Here is a 19650-nt window from a genome sequence, read left to right on the forward strand (position 1 = left end):
CTGCAACTTGAGACCATTGCTCCTTGTTCTGTCATCTGCCACCACTGAGAACAGTCTAGCTCCATCCTCTTTTGAACCCCCCTTCAGGTAGTTGAATGCTGCTATTAAGTCCCTTCTTGGTCTCCTCTTCTCTAAACTAAATACGCTCAGTTCCCTCAGTCTTTCTTCATAAGTCCACATCTTTTCTGTAGTGGGGGGCCCAAATCTGAACACAGTACTCCAGATGGCCTCACCAGTGCTGACTAGAGGGGAATAACCACTTCCCTTGACCTACTGACAGCACAGCTACCAATGCAGCCCAGTATGCCATTAACCTTCTTGGCAGCAAGGGCACACTGCTGGCTCATATTCAGCTTATTGTCCACTGTAACCCTCAGTTCTTTTCTGCAGAGCTCCTGCCCAGCCAGTCAGCCCCAGCCTGCACTGGTGCATGGGATTGTTCCATCCTAAGTGCTAGACTTTGAACTTTTCCTTGTTGAACCTCATGAGATTTCTTTTGGCCCAATCCTCCAATTTGTCTAGGTCACTCTGAATTCTAGCCCTACCCTCCAGTATATCTGCTACTTGCCCCAGTTTGGTGTCATCTGCAAACTTGTGGAGGATGCACTTATGCCATCTTCCGGGGTGCTGAAGAAGACATTGAACAAAACTGGCCCTAGGACCAACCCCTGGGGCACTCCACTTGATACTGGCTGCCAACTAGATATCAAGCCATTGATTACTACTCTCTGAGCCCAATGCTCCAACCAGTTTTCTATCTACCTTACAGTCCATTCATCCAGCCCATACTTCCTTACCTTGCCTGTGAGAATGTTGTAGGAGACCGTATCAAAAGCCTTTCTAAAATCAAGGTACACCACATTCACCAGTCTCCCGTGACCTGGTGAATCCATGCTGACTGTTCCCAATCACCTTCTTCTCCTCCAAGTGCTTAGAAATGGATTCCTTGAGGATATACTCCATGATTTTTCCAGGGACTGAAGTAAGGCTGACTGGTCTGTAGTTCCCTGGATCCTCCTTCTTCCCTTTCTTAAATATGGGCACCTTGTTTGCCCTTTTTCAATCATCCAGGACCTCTCCTGATTGCCAGGGGTTTTCAAAGATGATGGCCAATGGCTCTGCAATCACATCAGCCACCTCCCTCAGCACCTTCAGGTGCATCCCATCCAGCCCCATGGACTTGTACATGTTCAGCTTTTCTAAGTAGTCCTAACCTGTTTTTTTCACCACTATTAGCTCCTCACCTTCTCCCCAAACTGTGCTGCCAGGCGCAATAGTTTCAGAGCTGATCTTGCTTGTGACGATTGAGGCAAAAAAAGGCGTCGAGCACTTCAGTCTTTTTTGTATCCTCTGTCACAAGGTTGCCTCCTCGATCCAGTAAGGGACCCAACACTTTCCCTGATCCTTCTCTTGCTACCAATATACTTACAGAAACCCTTCTTGTTACCCTTCACATCATCCCTTGCTAGCTGCAACTCCAACTGTACTTTGACCTTCCTCACTTCATCCCTGCATGCCCAAGCAATGCTCTTATAGTCTTCCCTAGTTATTTTTTTTAGGTTTCCACTTCTTATAAGCTTCCTTTTTGTTATTAGTTTACTGCTATGCCAAACTGGTCTTCTGCCATACTTGCTAGTCTTCCTGCACATTGGAATGGCTTGTTCATGCACTCACAGTAAGGCTTCTTTCAAGTGCAACCAGCTCTCCTGGACTCTTCTCCCCCTCAGTCTGGCATCCCAGGAGATCCTACCCAGGAGTTCCCTACATGAGTCAAAATCTACTTTTTTGAAGTCTAGGGTTCTTACTTTACTGGTCTCCATCCTTCCTTTCCTCAGGATCCTGAGCTGTATCATCTCGTGGTCACTGCTGCCTAAGTTGCCATCCACTACTACGTTACCCATCAATTCTTCCCTCTTTGTGAGCAGCAGGTCAAAAAGAATATGGTCCCTAGTTTGCCGCTTCAGCACTTGCAGCAGAAAGTTGTCCCCAGTACTCTCCAAAACCTTCCTGGATTGCCTGTGCACTGCTGTATTGCCCTCCCAGCAGATATCAGGGTGATTGAAGTCCCCCATGAGAACCAGGGCCTGTGATCAGGAAATTTCTGCTAGCTGTTTGAAGAAAGCCTTATCTACCACTTCTTCCTCTTCTGGTTGTCTATAGCAGATACACTTTCAAATTTTCAAATACACCAAATTTTCTTTTTCGAAGAGCACATAAAATGTGTTGACCTGACAATTTGCAAAAGCACTAAGATTGGGAGAACTTTGCAAGATTTTAGGATCTATGTAAATTTTTCACAAATTTCAGATACTTGGAATCTTGTCTCATCAGTACTCAGGCTTTGGGGATTGCAGACTATAACTTGTGTCAAACATGTACTTGATACACTGGTTTCTATATCACCCGTGTCATATTTGCTAGTGGGTCTTCTAAACTGCCTACTACAAGGTAATATTATATACAGAATTTAACTTGCAGCTAATTAAAACTAATTAACTTGGGCACTGAAAGTAATATAGTTGTAGTGGTATTACTACAGCTTCATATGGGCTAATTTATCTTGCTTCCCAGTAGAGTAAATTATTGTGTGCCATGCTCCCTGCACTGTAACTACACCCATAGTTATACTGCTTCTGATTCAGAGTAGCATGTATGCTTGGTGTCCCACTGCTGGCATAAGAACCTGGTTGCATAGACATTAGGGGTGTGCAAAGCAGGCCTTATTCAATTGGGATTAGGATTTGGCCTGAATTGAGGACAGTGATTCAGTTTGATGATTCAGATCACTGTCCCCGATTTGATTCGGCCAAGTCCAAATCTGAAGATTCGATGCTGATTCAGAGAATCAATGATTTGGCCATAGACACAGCTTTAAATGTTTTTCTACATACTTTGAAGTATCAGTGTGGCTTGTGAACATTGCAGTGCTGGGGTGGATGAAGCATCCCACAGAAGTGTGTGTGTGTGTGTGTGGGGGAGGTCCTCCACATGCTTGGGGGCAAACCCAGGAGCCCCCTGTGCTTCTGTGGGGCACTCCATGTGCCTCAGTATTGCAGCATTCATGAGCCATTTGGCACCTTGAGGTATGTAGAAAAAATATTTAAAGCTATGTCTATGTCTGAATCACCGAATCGATTTGGAGGGTTTCAATTCAATTCGGAGAGATTAAAGGGTCCTTTGATTCAATTTGGATTCAGGGATTCAGCTGCTGAATCGGCCTGAATCTCCACCAAATCAAATCAGGGACTTAAGCTTCACACAGCCCTAACAGACATGTCCCTAAATATTTCTAAGGAGATGCCCCCCAAACACCTTTGGAACAGATAGAACCTATAGCTAACTAATTGCCCTGGTTAGATTGTTTTGTTGTCATTTTAATAAGCCATCTCCTGTTGCTAATTTTGTCAAACAAGACAAAGAAATATTTCTTTAACTGCACAGTGTTATCACGTAGATGGGGCTCAGAGATAGAAGATAGAGTTCGTGAGTGTGCCCAGAATAGCTGAATGAGTAAAGCATCAGTGTAAGGTTCAAATTCCTACTCTGCCTGACTTGGACAATGGACTTGAATCTAGGTTTCTTACTCCTGGAATTCTCTCGTCGCCAAGCTATTAGCTGTTCTAGAATGGCTCTTTTTCAGTCTTTCCTTTTTGAGTTGTTCCATTTGCTATAAATCATTTAACATTATTTGGAGCAAGGAGTGGAACCTCAGTTTCCTTCATCCCAGGTGAGTGTCCTAACCACAAAGTTATAGATACAGTACTTCTCCAGGCCAGTATTTAAAAGTGATACAGATCTAACAAGTGATTGAGGAAGACATACCTTACAGTACCCTATAGCCTAATGGCCAAGCAGAGTTGTGGGTCCAGCAGCAGTTGTGAATCAAGAGGCTTAAAAAAAGCCCCTGAAAAGGCTCAAGTTCAGGATCCCAAGCAGAGGGAGGCACCTATCTCTGGGCAGGCCAGCTGCTTAGGTGCTTAAGTCTTTCCTATTTCCACTGCCCTGACTAGTTTAGGCAGTTGTCTTGCTAGCAGGCTTCTGAAGATTCCTTTTCTGACACCTAAGTCTCCCGTTGCATAGTATAAGAGAATTTGGAGGTGGGGGGCAATCTTTTTTGGAAGATGTTCCACAAACTAGCTCCATAGTCTCCCGTGCCACTCCCAACCCCTTCTCTCAGTGGATCTGTTACTCTGCTTTCTGGTTCTTGCTTGTCCGGTGCTTTGCTACCTGTCCCCTCCCTGATCTTCCATATGCCACATGCAGAGCTGACCATGCATGCCACTTGTGGAACCCATACTGCAGGCTGGCTACTCCTTGTATAGGATCCTGGGATCCCAGCGTGGGGCTGGAGATTCCAGTAGGCAGCATGGCACATAGGAGTTTGATGTTGCAACATCAAAACAGTGTTTATACAACATTTACTGCCTTATGTACAGCACTCTCAAACATGCAGCTGTTCCTTGTAGGCTGTCTTCTGAATTGGAAGTAGTGTAGTTATAAGCAGGTTAGTTAGCATATGATAATGCCATTCAACAGGGATTGTTAGTTTGTCTACCATTCCACGCACACATAGCTATACTTCTGGTTCAGGAGTCCATGCTGCCCAGGATGGTAAATTGGCTATATAGACTTGCCCCAAACTACTTCTAAGGATATGCCCCCCAACTTTCATTGAGGTAGGTGTCTAAAGGTCTTTAAAAGTCTAGGTGTAGGACTTGTGTGTGAAAGGTGTGAAACAGTTGTGCCTGAAATGCTAAGTTGTATTTTTGATGTCTCCATAGATTTTACCCAGCTTTATAAACAAGCCAGAGGAAACTATGGAACTCTTTAAGAGTAGTTTATCCATGCAATGTGTGTTAGAATACAAGGTGAATTGAATAAAAAAAAGTATTGCTTTATCCCCCTCTTCAAATTTTAAGTAAATGGCAATTCTATCTTCAAATATGTTCAGATACGTCTATAAAAGTATCTAGGAATAATGTTCTGAGTTTCAATACTTAAAAGAAAACTGCCAAATTATAAACCCTACATTTTACTAACATCTTACCATAAATACTCACTTAGCAATTATCACTAAGGCCTATTTATCTGACAGCTTTCTACATTTAACAAATTAAACACCAATGTACAGCATTAGTGAATGCATATAAGAAGCCTATTCATTATCCCCGTTATTTTGAATTTGGTCCATAACTTATTTATATAAGTACATATGCCTGCAGAAGATTTGTAAAGAGGAGGAGGCAAGGAACAAAATACAAGCTCTACTGGAAACTGTGAAGAGCAGTATTGGCTAGTCTTGTGCACAAGTGACCAAAGACTACCCAATGTGTATACAGGTAGCAGAGTCTGAACTCTGGAGAGAAGCATAGCACTGCAGCTCCACTGAATAATAGGGTTCATGCCAAGAACCCACAGGAGTTGGTTGGGAAGAATGGTATAAGTGACCTCAACTCAGAAACAAGTTAGTGCTGAATGCAACCCCTTTGCAGCGGCTCTCCCAGTTATAACTCTGCCGTACCACATTTTGCAGTGCATCACACATTACAACTGATTTGGGCTCTCTACACCACATATACATTTTGACAAGGCTGTCTTCCACGTATGCTGTTATCTCAAGCATCAACAAAAGACTGACAATGGAAGAGCGATGAGGACTGCCTGTGCATAATGATGTCTCCAAGCACAATCATGACTACAGACAGCATAGACAAAGGGAGGAGTTATGAACCCAAACTGCTACAACCTTCAGTATCTGCAGCTCAGTACCATAACTTCAGAAAAGCGTGACACCCTCATCCTTTACCATCTGTTCCTACTGGAAAGGAGCTCCCCCATCACAAGAGAAGGAGGGGGGCACAGCTGCCTCACTCTAGTCCCATCTCAGGCAGAACACTGATGCACTAAGGGCTGTTCTCAGCCTTGCAATGCTGCCACCATGGCCATCTGTTTTCATGTCTGTAGTGGCTCATTAGCTGCCAGGATTTCAAAGGTGAGGAGATATTACTCTCACTTTCCACCAGCACACCTGCTACCCCACTTATGCTCCTCCCTGACCTGAAAGTTTTGCCATAGGACTCCCAGATGCTTCTTAACAGCTCGCTGTTTGTGAGATGATACTGGGAGATAAGGCAATGATGGGACATGAGACTAGAAAGGTGGGAGGAGAGGCAGAGAATGCTGAGCCTTTGATATCACAAGGCTGAGTGTCGTAGCATCTAACTTGTAGATGCCCCATCATCAATCACAACACCAAGTTAAGTGTCTTGGTTCCTATACAAGGCATGGGGAAGGCCAACATCACAGAAACCACTACACGAGGAAAATACTGAGTAGAGGGGTCTGGTTTACAAGAGAAAAACACTTAAGTCGGCATTCAGAATTTCAAGCTTGAATATTCTCTCAGAATTAGGCACTTAAGTCAGTCCTTCTTTTAAAAATGTAAGAGGAATTCAGCCCTTTCAAAACACAGGGGAAGAAGAAGTGGTTGAGAGTGACTCTGCCTTTTTTCAGTGGCCATGTAATTAAAGCATTCACCTAGGATGGGGAAAATCTGGATTCTTTTCCCTTTGCTAGTGAATATGTATTTTACACAAAGTGAAATGACTCCAACAGAAGACTCTAAGATAACCTCATCCCCAAATTCCCTGTAATCTTGACAGCATAGATGGCATGGAAAGTAGGTTCAAATTCCTCTGGTAGCAAGGGCAGTGCTGGGGAAGGGCTTGGGGAGGCTATAGCCACTCCAGAATTTGCCTTAGACCCCTGTAACCACCCCTCCCAGTGCTGCTGCTGACTAAGCCCTCTGCCTTCCACCTGGGACACTGCCCATGCCCTGCAGTCCACAGAAGCATGGCATGCCTGGCCCGAACCAATCTGTTTGCATACAGTATATATTTTTATTCTCCTTTTGCAGATAACATAGATAAAACACATGTTTAAGTGGGTATTGTTAAAAAACCAAATAAGCATGTTTGGCTAGAAGCTGTATAGTGCAGTCCCTCCCCCTCCAATTTTCTGCCTAGCCCACCTCAGCCCCTCCTCCCCCAACAAGCAGGAAGAAGCTGGTGTCATCCCTATCTGGTATAGGACATATTTGAACCCGAAACTTCCATATGTCAGGCAAGTACTCTAAACAGTGGTCTAAGAGTGGAACACTACCACCACCATATGATTTTCATATGCCCACTGCATTAGGCTCCTACTAGTGTTATGGGTTGGGAACACCGACTTAATGATCCCATCATGGCCTAAGTGTGAGATAGGCACCTAAAGAGGTGCCTTTATACATAGACCATTGTACATATGACCAGCCAGACAAATTTGGTATCTAATGTGCCCACAGGGTTTGACAGGGACTTTGTGAATGCCAGGAACACCAAAATGTTGGACTCTGCACCTATTATGCCCCTAAATGTTGGACTGTACCTGCTATGCACCCAGAGAGGCAAGTCAGTACCTCAGCCTCGCTTGTAAATCTGATCCAGTGAGTAAGAGCTAGAGAGAATGAATGGGGCTCCTGTGTTTTGTTGCATGATGTCTCATGACCAGCATCATAGTGGGGGGAGGGAAGCAGGGTGACTGCCCTGGGTGCTGAAGCAAAGGGGCACTAACAGGTGCTGGGCAGCCGGGGAGGGGTGTGGGACAGAGTTGCAAGCAACTTATTTGGAGGGGTCAGGGACAGGGTCGGGGTGGCTCCCGCTGCTGAGTGCACCCCCAAGCAAGCATGGGGGGGTGTCCTCCGTATCTGTGCATGGGGTGAGCTGTTGCTGCAGGCTTGCCCCAGGCACCAAACTTCCTTGCTATAGTACTGCTCATGACTGACAGATTGTAACAGCTTTGAACTGTGAAACCTGCTCTCTCATTAAGCAATCCAAATAGCTTAGTTTTGCAGTATCATTCACTTAAAGAAAATATATCCCTAGAAACTGTTTTACCATGAAAATCCATTTTCAACTCTTAATTTTGACACAGTGAATAATGAAGCCCAGTTATATCACTTTTCACTTGCCAGGCTTTGAAGCTGAGAGGTCTAATTCTATCATATACACTCTAATAGTTATGGCTACTCCTCACTTTCATCTCTTCAACCTTGTGCAGCCTTGTTCAGAGTCTTCTATGGCTAAAGGGCCTAGTACATGTCCTTTATATTGGAATTAGCAACATTGAAATGAAATTGTTGATTTATTACTTCTCTCTGTGAAGAAAACAAATTCCATTATGGCCTCACACCTCCTCACAATTTTCATAGATTCATAGAAGTAGGGTCAGAAAGGACCTTGTAGATCATCAAGTCCAACCCCCTGCCATGGGCAGGAGAGAAAACTGGGCTCAAATGACCCCAGCCAGGTAATCGTCAAGCCTCCTCTTAAAGACCCCCAGGGTAGGAGCCATCACCACTTCCCTTGGAAGTTGTTCCAGATCCTAGCCACCCTGACTGTGAAGTAGTGCCTTCAGATGTCTAGTCTAAATCTATTCTCTAACAACTTGTGGCTGTTGTTCCTTGTTACCCCGGGGGGTGCGGGGGGGAACCCGGCTGGTTCCCCTAGTGAATTTATAGACGGCCACCAGGTCCCCCCTCTGCCTTCTCTTGCAAAGGCTGAACAGGTTAAGTTCCTGTAGCCTCTCCCTCATAGGGTCTGCCCTGCTGTCCCCAGATCATGTGGGTGGCCCTCCTCTGGACCCTCTCAATGCTGTCCACATCCTTCCTGAAGTGCAGCACCCAGAACTGGAGGCAGTACTCCAGCTATGGCCTGACCAGTGTTGCAGAGGGGGAGGATCACCTCCTTGGTCCTGCTTGAGATGCACCTGTGGATGCACGATAAGGTACAGTTAGCCCTACTGACTGTGACCTTGCATTGTCAGCCCATGTTCACCTTGGAGTCGATAATGACTCCAAGATCTCTTTCTGCCACTGTGCTCTCGAGAAGGAAGTTTCCCAGCTTAAGTGTGCTGCTGGCTCCTACTGCCCAAGCGCAGCAGCTTGCACTTGTCAATATTGAAACCCATCCTATTTTCATTAGCCCACCCCGTAACCTGTCCAGGTTCTGCTGTAATCTGTCCTTCCCTAGTAGCATGCCCACCTCACCCCAAATCTTGGTATCATCAGTGTCGGGTAATCGCCAATGTCTGTGGACCGTGCAGGCGCCACCTGCCATTCACCTAGTGTATCCTCACCTCTAATTGGGGTGTCATACGCGTCTGCTTCACCTGCCATGACTTCAAGCCCTTGCAGAGGCCAGCAGACTGGGTTCAAAACCCCTCTGGGGCTTTGTTCTCTGCCAGAGGCTCCTACCAGCACTCAGCGTTGCTTTCAGCGTCCCTCGCAGCGTGCGCCGGCCTGCTCCACCTCCTCCTTGTGCTCTTTCCGGTTCTGCATTGCTGCCACTTTCCAGTCCCGGCTTCTCCTTTATACTGGCAGTGGAAGTACCGGCCCCTCCCTTCCCAACACACCTGGGTAAGGGAACTTTCTGCCAGGCTTTTTGGGGCTGTGGGCCTGGGGCCGCTGGCCCTCCACTTAGCCCGGGAGCCTTGGAGCCTGTTGACTCCTTCTCTCTCTCACAATCAGCAAATTTAAATGGGCTGCTTTTCACCCCATTGTCCAAGTCATTAATAAAGAAATTGAACAGTGTGGGCCCAAGGACCGAGTCCTGGGGGACCCCACTGCCCACTTCCCTCCAGGTCGAAAAAGACCCGTCCACCACTACCTTCTGACCCTTCAGCCAATTTACAATCCATCTGTGTAGGCATCAATGCCACAGTCATCTAGTTTTTTAATGAGAATGGGGTGGGAGACAGTGTCAAATGCTTTGCTGAAGTCCTAAAAGACTACATCCACTGCAACACCTGCATCCAATGCTTTTGTGACCTGATTGTAGAAGGCAATCAGGTTGGTCTGACAGGACCTGTCCCTAATGAAACTGTGCTGGTTGCCTTTGAGCATCATCCCTGCTGCTGGCCCATCGCAGATGTGCTTGATAATCTTCTCAAAGAGTTTCCCCAGGATTGAAGTAAGACTAATGGGCTTATAGTTGCCCAGGTCCTCCCTCTTCCCTTTTTTTTAAAGATGGGAACCACGTTGGCTATCTTTCAGTTATCTGGCCAGAGCACCACGAGTACTCGTAAAGCCGTGCCAGGGGCCTCGCAATAACCCCTGCCAATTTCCTCAACACCCTGGGGTGGAGAGCATCTGGACCTGCTGATTTGAACACGTCCAGCCCCTCCAGAAGCTCTCTAACCTGGTCCGCCCCGACCTTAGGCCTGGCGGCATTTCTCCCAAGTCAATCTGGAATTGGTCAGGGAGTCCCAGTCCCTGCATGAGAAAGTGGAGGCAAAGAATTTGTTAAAGAGGTCTGCTTTCTCCTCTGGTGCAGCCACCAGATTGCCAAGCATATCCTGCAGGGGCCCCACATTCCTTCTTCATTCTCCCTATATATTTAAAAAAGGACTGTTTATTATCTTTGATCCTTGATGCTAGCCCTAACTCGGTATCTGACTTAGCTTTTCTAACAGGCCCCCTACAGACCTGAGCGGTGGAGGCATACTCCTCTTTGGTGATAGCCCTTTCCTTCCACAATTTTGCCTCGTGCTATTGCTGATTCCAACCTAGTGCAGCCTTCCCTGAATCACAGTATTTAATACAGTGATATAATGTCTGTGGAACTCAGCACACTCTCTACAGGCAAGTGTGTTTGTTTTTAACACTGTTTTGCCCACTTCATCAAATTTTTTCTTTTTGAACTTTACAGAAAACTCTATAATGATTGTGACCTACTAAGCATGAATATTGTGCTTTGCATCTGGGAGTTGTAGTTCAGTATCTAGACTCTTTACCCAGAGGCACGCATTTAATAAAAACATTTGGTTTACCTTCTATATGCCTTTTACTATTATCAATATGTTAGTAAAATAATTTAAATCCAGGGGGAACTAATTATATATGTAGAAAATAATAAAATTCTATGGAACTATTCAATACTAAGAAAGATTATACCACCCTAGTGACCAACACATTGACCTCTGCAGGTTCAATGTGATTCCAGGAAATCTTTTAGATTTCTGAGTCAGACTTCCAAAGAGAAAGTTTAATGCCTTACAGTGCTAGAAGTTATCAGTGCTGACTACTCCTATTCCAGATACTATCAAAGATAGTTTTCAGGACTCAGCACCTCCAAGAGAAACAACAACAACCACCATACCGTAGCCAAGGTCTAAGCCACACACCTAACAGGCAAATGATCTATAGTAGTAGTTTTTGTCCAAGGAGGAGATATATAATTCAATCCACATAATATATACTGGGGAGGCGGTTACTGTGCTGTGCACACAGCACACAGTTAAATTTTGCCATTACGTTGCCGTAGCAACACGCTATACCAAGGGAGTGCGTCACTACAGCGACATAGCCGCTGATCATGTACAGACCCATGTGATTGCTACATCACCATAGCACACTGTATGGTGATGTAGCGCGTTGCTACATCACTGTAGGGTGACATGTAGATGCACCCACAGTGCACCACTACCTTGCCTTCTGCCTAAATATATTTAAAACAGTGAATGTTGTTTCACAGTTTTTGTTACTTATACATTTAACTACTGCCCTATTTGATGAAAATCTTCCATATCCTTTTCTCCATTAGGTGCAGGAATATAATAAGGCTGTAGGATCTATTATGAGAAGATGCAACCAAGTGATTGCAAGAAACTGGATTTGATGGCCCAGGAGGCTCCTTGCAGGCTTATGTTCCTATCATTAGAAGACTATGGACAAAGTTCCAAATTCTGCACAATAGTGAACTTCACCCCCATGGAAAAGGCCAGTGTGAAAAATCAATAAGCTCATATAATCCTTACAGCCTCCATATAAAGCATGATTGAAACGACTGCATTTAGTCTCTGATAGGCATTGACTTCAAGATCTTTAATGCTCATTTATCTCACTGAAACTTCCCCCTTTTCAGTATGTTAAGAGCTGAATATGCAACCAAAAAGGACAAGCAATTATCCAGCACCATCTTCTGAGAAAGGCCTGCCTAATGTAGTGGTTAGAGGCCACACCAATAGGGATGACACCCCACCTTCCCCTTCCTGGGCCACTGCCTCCCCCACTGTACTGCACTGTAAGCTCCCCCAGCACTGCACGCACAGGTGCGGGGTCTTCTTCACTTACTCAGCAATGGACTTCCCTGGCATTGCAGGCAGAAGCAGGGCAGGAAGAGAAAACCAAGGAAGGAAGGGGAGGTAAGAAACCCAGTCTGCAGCAGCAACTGGAACGAAGAGTGGAGCTGGACAGTCAGTTGGACAGCCCTTCTCTGAGAAACCCCAAAATGCCACATATAAGTCAACAGTAGTTTGGTGCCAAAGGTATCAACAGCTGTATCTCATATAATTGTCAATTGCCAGTTGCAATAATTCTGGTAATTTAAAGCCAAATAAAACAAGACCATACAGATTCATGTTGTACCAGAATGCTGCTGTGCCACAAACTTTCATCTTCTGCTCTTCTGTTTATGGGAATGATACTATTATGCAACAGTGGCTTTCATCTGGAGCTACAATGGTAAGCGAGGCCACTTTCAGCTCTGGAAATTTTGGTCTGCACCTGCTTGAGCATGATGTTTTTAAACACATTTGCAGATTTTGTTAGTAAAACACTAAAAACAATTACCATATTTACTCAAATCTATGACGACCTTGAATATGGGACAACCCCCCCTCCCCAATTTAGAATCTATACATGAAAATTGATAAATTTGATATAATTTTCCAGGTATACAATCCAATTATTGGAGCTCTGTCTTGAATTTGTTGATCTCTGACTGGTACAGCAGGAAAAATAAACCTGGGGGGCCAGGTAGTCCCTTTGCCCTCTTCCTTTCCTCCCTGCAATTTCTTCCTCCTGCAGTCCCTGCTCTCCTTGAACACATGGAAGTAAGGAACAAATTTAAAAACTGATCTTTAAATAAACATAGCTGTAGCAATTTGCATGTAGTATTCCCAGACATAGCTCATCCAGAATTGAGACATTTTACCTATTTTTGAAACTGAAGCAAGTTTTAGCACAGGTACTGCATAAACAGACTTTTAAGCAGCTACCTATTTATATATAGTACAAACTATTTTTTTAAAGACATTTTTCATGTTCCAAGCCAAATCAAGTCCAAATCTGTGAGTCAGTCCAGAACCATAAGTGGCCCTACAAGCAGCAAACATCCTCTACCCCCACCAGGGGCCTCTGAGATTTCCAAAGTCTTTGGCAGGCATCCTATATTCAGGCCCAAGCCTGGAAACTTGTGGTTTGGATGCCCCCAAGTTTCACCTGCCCTCAGCCATATGGCTATAGAAGTAAGCTAGGAAAGAGCCTCCTATTTCCCTAAAAAAGAGTTTTAAAGCCCAACACCTTGGCAGGTATTAAACCATCCCAGAAAAACAGTTATCCCCAGGAGTTCTTAAGGAAAACTACCTTCATTAGCCCAAACATATGGTGTTGCCCCTGCCAAGTAAGTACAAACTTTTTTTTTTCCCCCGTCTTTTTTGCTGTAGTCCTGGAAGCACTGTAATACCAGGTCAATGCATGGAGTGGATGGAGCACGCTCCAGTTCCACCACCCAACACCAAAAACAAAATCTGCTCAATATAGACCTCCTATGGAGGACATATCAGAGACAATCATCTGCCCTGGGGAGCCTGCCCATCTGGGTGATCATGATGTTGCCCCTGCCAGGTAACTTTTTTATTTTTATTTTCTGTTTTTTGCACCAGTCCTGGAAACACTGTAATACCAGGTCAATGCATGGAGTGGATGGAGCAAGCTCTGGTTCCACCACCCAACACCAAAAAGAATCTGCTCAATATAGACCTCCAATGGATGACATATCAGAGACAATCACCTGCCCTGGGGAGCCCATCTATGTGGTCACGCTGTTTCCCCTGCCAGTTAAGTATTTTTTTTTTTTTAAATATACCATTTTATTAGAAAAACAAACACTATCAAACATATTAAAGAAGGGGAAACAAACAAAACCCACCTGAGGTATCACAAGGTTAATACAAATTCGAATTTACAAAATTTACATAATATTCACATAAGAAACAATACCACCTTCGAGTAGCTGGAAAACGCCTTCAGAAATATTGCACCCTTGTTTCTAATATAATTACAGGTTCTGACGAATCCCTCACCCACTCTTGGAGACCCTTTGCCACTTTATTGGCAAACTAGGCACTATTCAACCCATTGAGGAAATAAAGGATCCCACCTGAAGTATCACAAAATTAATACAAATACAATGTCAAGAAATTACATACTATTCACATAATCAATGTCACAGACGACTTGCAGAAGATTCCATTCAGGGAACATCTTACCCTTGACATATAACGACAGACTGACCCCTTGATACCTAATAGGCAAATACTGAGAAACTCCCACCAACTCTTGCTGACAACCATGCTGTCCCGTAGACTATCCTATGCCTTTGCGGGGCTGAAACAACCCCCTGAAGTCCAGCCCTTGCCAGGGCGTTGTGTCCCCTCCTTCCATCCCCTGCTTTCCTCTACCACTATAGAACTGCAGCTCGTGCATTGCTAACTGTAGACACTCTACCGTTGAAAAGCACGAGCCCTTTAATGCTAACAGGGAGCACACTTTCCAAATTGCTACTTTGATACATGTGACAAGAACCCTCACACCCCATGACCCATCCGTCCCCTCTGTTAAACCATAGAGCACGTTTTCGAGCGTGATCCCCATTGCCTTCCCTGTCTCCTTCAGTAAAATGGCTGCCTTCGCCCACACCTTTTGTGCATAAAAATAGTCCCACAAAACATGCACCACAGACTTGGGTTCATCACAGATTTCTCTTGGACACTTGGGGGACCGTGAGAGTCCCCACCGATACAGGACTTGTTGCACTGGCAGTGCATTTCTCACAGCCCTCCACGCCAGCTCCTCGTGCTCCCCTTTCCACTCCTTCCCCACCAGCCCTCTCCACACCCTGCCAACTTTTCACCGTGCTCAACTCCCCGACATCTGACATTCTCTGCTTCCCCCTCATAAACTTAAGAACTTTCCGAGCATCTGCCAGGCCTGCGATCCCTAACCCCGTCAAGCCTTCCCTTGCCACAAAGGATCCAAGACTCGCATAAGGGAGTGACATCTGCCAAGCCCACGCCCCCCGCCACTCGCTCCCAAACAGTCCCAACCTTTGTAAGAGTCTTCCCTCCCAGAACACGCAAAAGTTGGAAACAGGTCCCGGTGCACCCCTCGCTTCCCTCACGACCATTTTCAGAAAATGCACATAAACAAAAACCTCTACGTTAGGGAGACCCCATCCCCCCAACCCCTCTTCCTTATATAACTCTGTCCTGGCCACCTTCTCTGTCTTCCCCCCCCAAAAAAGAGGCATAAGGCCCGCTGGACCCGCCGGGCCTGTAGCCAGGACGGGGGGTACACCATCGCTGTGTACAAAATCATTGGCAAGAGGCACTGTTTGATCACCTGCATCTTACCCCTTGATGATAAATTCCGGGTGCTCTACAACCCCACCGTCTGGTTTACCCTCCCCTCTAACACTTCCCAAGCCCACTTTCCTTTCCCCTGGGTATCCATCCACACACCCAGGATTTTCAGTTCCTCCCTTTCCACCTTCAAACCAAATTTCCCTAAATCTCCCCAGTTCCCAACTGCCAGGACTTAGCTCTTGTCCACGTTCACTCTCGCTCCCGATACTTCCCCAAACTCATTGGCGTGCTTTACTACTCTTCCTAAGGACACTTCATCCCGCACCACGCACGTCATGTCATCCATATACAGGAGGACTTTTAATTCCCCGCCCCTCGGCACTCGAACCCCGTTGATCACCCTATCACTTCTAATTCGTTGTGCCAGCGGCTCAATGGCACACACAAAGAGCCCCGGCGACAGCGGGCACCCTTGCCTCACCCCCGAATCCACTGCAAAGGCTTCTCCCAGGAAGCCCCTCACCAGCACTCTGCTCGTTGCCCTCCCGTAGAGTGCCCGCAGCCACCCCACAAATTCCCCCGGCATCCCCATGCCTGCCAGAACCCCAAACAGAAACTCGTGCCCGATGCTGTCATACGCCTTTTGCAAGTCGAGATTCGCCACTATCGTATTCCACTTCCAGTCAGCAATGTACGACAGCATATCCCGTAGCAGCCAGCGTGTGTGTGTCGTCCGTCACCCCACCACCACGCACATTTGTTCCCCGCCCAGCACCTGCGGTAACACCTCCCCCATCCTTGTCGCTAGGATCTTGGAAAATAATTTATAATCGGTATTCAGCAGGGTGATCGGCCTCCAGTTCTTAATGTCTTCCCGTCTCCCTTTCTTATAGATCAAGACCACGATTCCCTGGGCAAAGTCCTCCCCTACCCGACCCCGATCCATAATTTCCTTAAACACAGCCAAGAGGTCCCCCTTCACTAAATCCCAAAACTTCCCATAAAATTCCACTGGGATCCCGTCACCTCCCGGGGTCTTCTTTAATGGCATTGTCCTCAAGACACTCAGCATCTCGGTTTCTGTCAATTCCTTTATCAGTCCCTGTCTCCCTTCTTCCCCCACTTGGGTTTCCAAACTCCCCACCAGCCCCTCCAGGTCTTCTCGCCTCCCCGCTTTCCTACGAAACAAATCCCCGTAGAACCTAGTCACCTCCCACAATACCCCATCCATGTCCTCCACTCTCCCTCCGTCGGCCGTGTGGACCGCCCTCATCACCCGCTTTTTCCTTCTCACCCGCAAGGTGAAAAACTTGCCCCATTCCTCTCCCTTGTCCACCCACTCCGCCTTGGCCAGGAACATCTGTTTCTGCATCCTGGTCTGGAACCAATTTCTCAATCCCTCCCTTGCCCTATCCCATTCTCCCTGTACCGCTGCCCCCTTCTTCTGCTCTTCCCACAACCTTTGAACCTCTCCTTGTAAGAGCACTAACTCCTTCTTCCTCTGCCGCGGCCGCTTCCTCCCCACACCAGTGAACCACTCCCGCACACGCTTCTTGATTTCTATCCACCAGTCCCACCATGTTGCAAAAAGGGACCGTAAGGACTGCCACTGGCGATATGCCCTTTGAAAGTCACTGCATTCCTGAGGGTCATCCAGTAAGGACACATTCAATTTCCAGATCCCTCTGCCCTGTTTCAGCCCCTGCCCGATGCCCACTTCCACCCACAGCACACGATGAGCCGAGAAGCTGACTTCTATCAGTCGCTTACCACGGATTGCCAAACCCGCCGATACCAGCACAAAATCGATCTTCGATTGCCCCCACCCACCGGGATCCACTCTAGTAAAGACTTCTGTCCCTGCCCAAATATCCTGGAGCCCTTCTTCTTGAATCCACCCCTGCAACCACTTCCCTGTACTATCCATCCCAACTCCCTGCCCTATCCACCCACCTTCTTCAAGTATGCAATTGAAATCCCCCATCACGATCCGCGGTCCTCCACCCCCCATACACATCCCCATTTTGCAGAAGAATCGTACCCTCTCCATTCTCTCGGTCGGGGCATAGACGTTGTACAAAGTCACCTCCATGCCGTCCACCTCAACCACTGCCTTTTGCAGTCGCCCTTCTTCCAGGACCTGCTGGTCTTTAAATTTCAAACCCCGCTCCCTCATCAGGAACCCTACTCCTGCTGCTCGATTCTCGTTTGAACCCCCCCACCACGATGGTCCCACATCCCAACGCTTCTCCAGATATTTGTAATTTCTCCCCCAGGGAATCCCACACTCCTGTAAACCCAACACCTGCACATCTAGACCTTGTAAAGTGGTATACATTGACTCCCATCTCTGCCTCCTGTATAGACTTCTTACATTTAAGGATGCTATGGTCAATGCCATCAAGGCTATTTTCCAGAAAGAAGTCTACCTCATTAAACATCCGATCCGCTACTGGGGTCTGAGGTGTGTTCCCCCCCTTTCCGCATCCCCGTGGCCCTAGCCAGATGTTCAATCGCGGTCGGGCTCAGATAGCCAGAGAAGTCTGCTCTCTCAGACTCTTCAACCTCTCGTCCCTCCACCAGCAGCTCCCCGCTCTTTCCCTTGTCTTTTTGTATTGCATTCCCTTCTGTCTCCCGGACCATTCCCCCTTCCTCCTCTATTCTCTTTTTCTTAGGTTTAACCCTCCGCTTCTTCTTTCTTTTGGTGGGGGAGGGCTCTTTCCCCTTCTCCCCAGACACGTCCAAGTCCATGGTTGCCGAATCCGATTCGTGTGCCCCTTCTCCCGCTGCCTCGCTCTGCTCCTCCTCCATCTGTTCCTCTCCTCCAGACTTGGAGAGCTAGTCAGCTGCCTCGATCACGTCGTGTCTCTGCTCCGCTTCCGGTGTTCCTCCACTATGAAGGTGTCCATATCCAAGTTGGTGGACTCCGCATCCTCTGGCTTTTCTTTATCCCTCTCCTCTGCTGCGTGGGACTCTCGTGCTTTGTTCGCGTAGGACAGGGGGCACTGGCGCGGCAAGTGCCCCTCACCTCCACAAATGGTGCATTTCAACTCCTCTTTACAGGCTTGTGCCTGGTGGCCCCTGCCGCCACACCTGTAGCAAACTGTCAGGCTACAGAAGGCAGCCAGGTGCCCCGCCAAGCCACACCTGCTACACAGTTTCAGCTGGCCGTGATAGGTCACGTATCCGCGGTAGGGCCCTATGGATACTACAGAGGGCAGGTGTCTCACCCCACCGGGGTGTCTCGGGTCTTCGTCAAGGATGACTCTGGCTCTCCATACCCCGGTCCAGATTTGCTACTGATCCAGGACCCGCTGAACATTGAGGATCTTTTTGATCCAGCCCTCCAGCCACCTTCTGATGTCTGCATGCTCTAAGTCGGCTGTATACATTTTAAAGTATAAAACTCGCTCCTGGTTCTTCTGGCCAGTTTTAAAATGCAGACCCCGCAAGTCCCCCTTGTCTGCTACTTCCGCGTACCGGGTCCAGAAGGCCGCGTACGCCTCTTGCCTCCAAAAGGTGATATTCCAGTGGCGGAAGTTATCAAAAGCCACCACGCAACTTAAATCTTTAGGGTTCACATGCAACTCTTCAAAAAGCACCCTGGTCATAAAGTCTGCTCTCAACATGGTTGTTTCCCCTTTAACTCCTTCTGGGGTCAAAGTGGCCTTCACCCTCAGCTTCAATGTTCTTCGGGGGTCTCCATCTTCCCACAAACAATAAGAAGGTTCTGGCCCCTTCCGGGCAGTTTTACTGCTCTCTGCAGAGCTCTGCCTCTCTTCCTGCAATGGGACCGCCCTCTCTCTAGAAACTGCTTGCCCAGCAACATTACCACTCTTCTTCTCTGAAGACACCACCTTGCCTCTTCGGCCCACCGTGGACCAGTCCCCAACCACCTTCTCTGTCATGCTGCCGGAAAGCTCACCAGAAACACTCTTCATTATCGAAGCCAACAGGATCTGAGATGAAACACTTGCTGGTCCATACTCTTCAATAATCAAGGCTTTCTTCTGCGCTGCCTCCTCCAGCAACTGAGCCTTTTCCTTCTGCTCCACTATCTCCATCACTGCACCAAATCAGCAGAGACAACACTTTACAACTTAGGGTATCTCTCCCGGCCTGGGAAAACCTTCCGGATCATGGTGTTTCCTTTGCCAGGTAAGCATTTTTTTTTTTTTTTTTTTT

This window comes from Crocodylus porosus, unplaced genomic scaffold (assembly GCF_001723895.1).
Source record: "Crocodylus porosus isolate Cpor-Errol unplaced genomic scaffold, CroPor_comp1, whole genome shotgun sequence".
Lineage (NCBI taxonomy): Eukaryota > Metazoa > Chordata > Crocodylia > Crocodylidae > Crocodylus > Crocodylus porosus.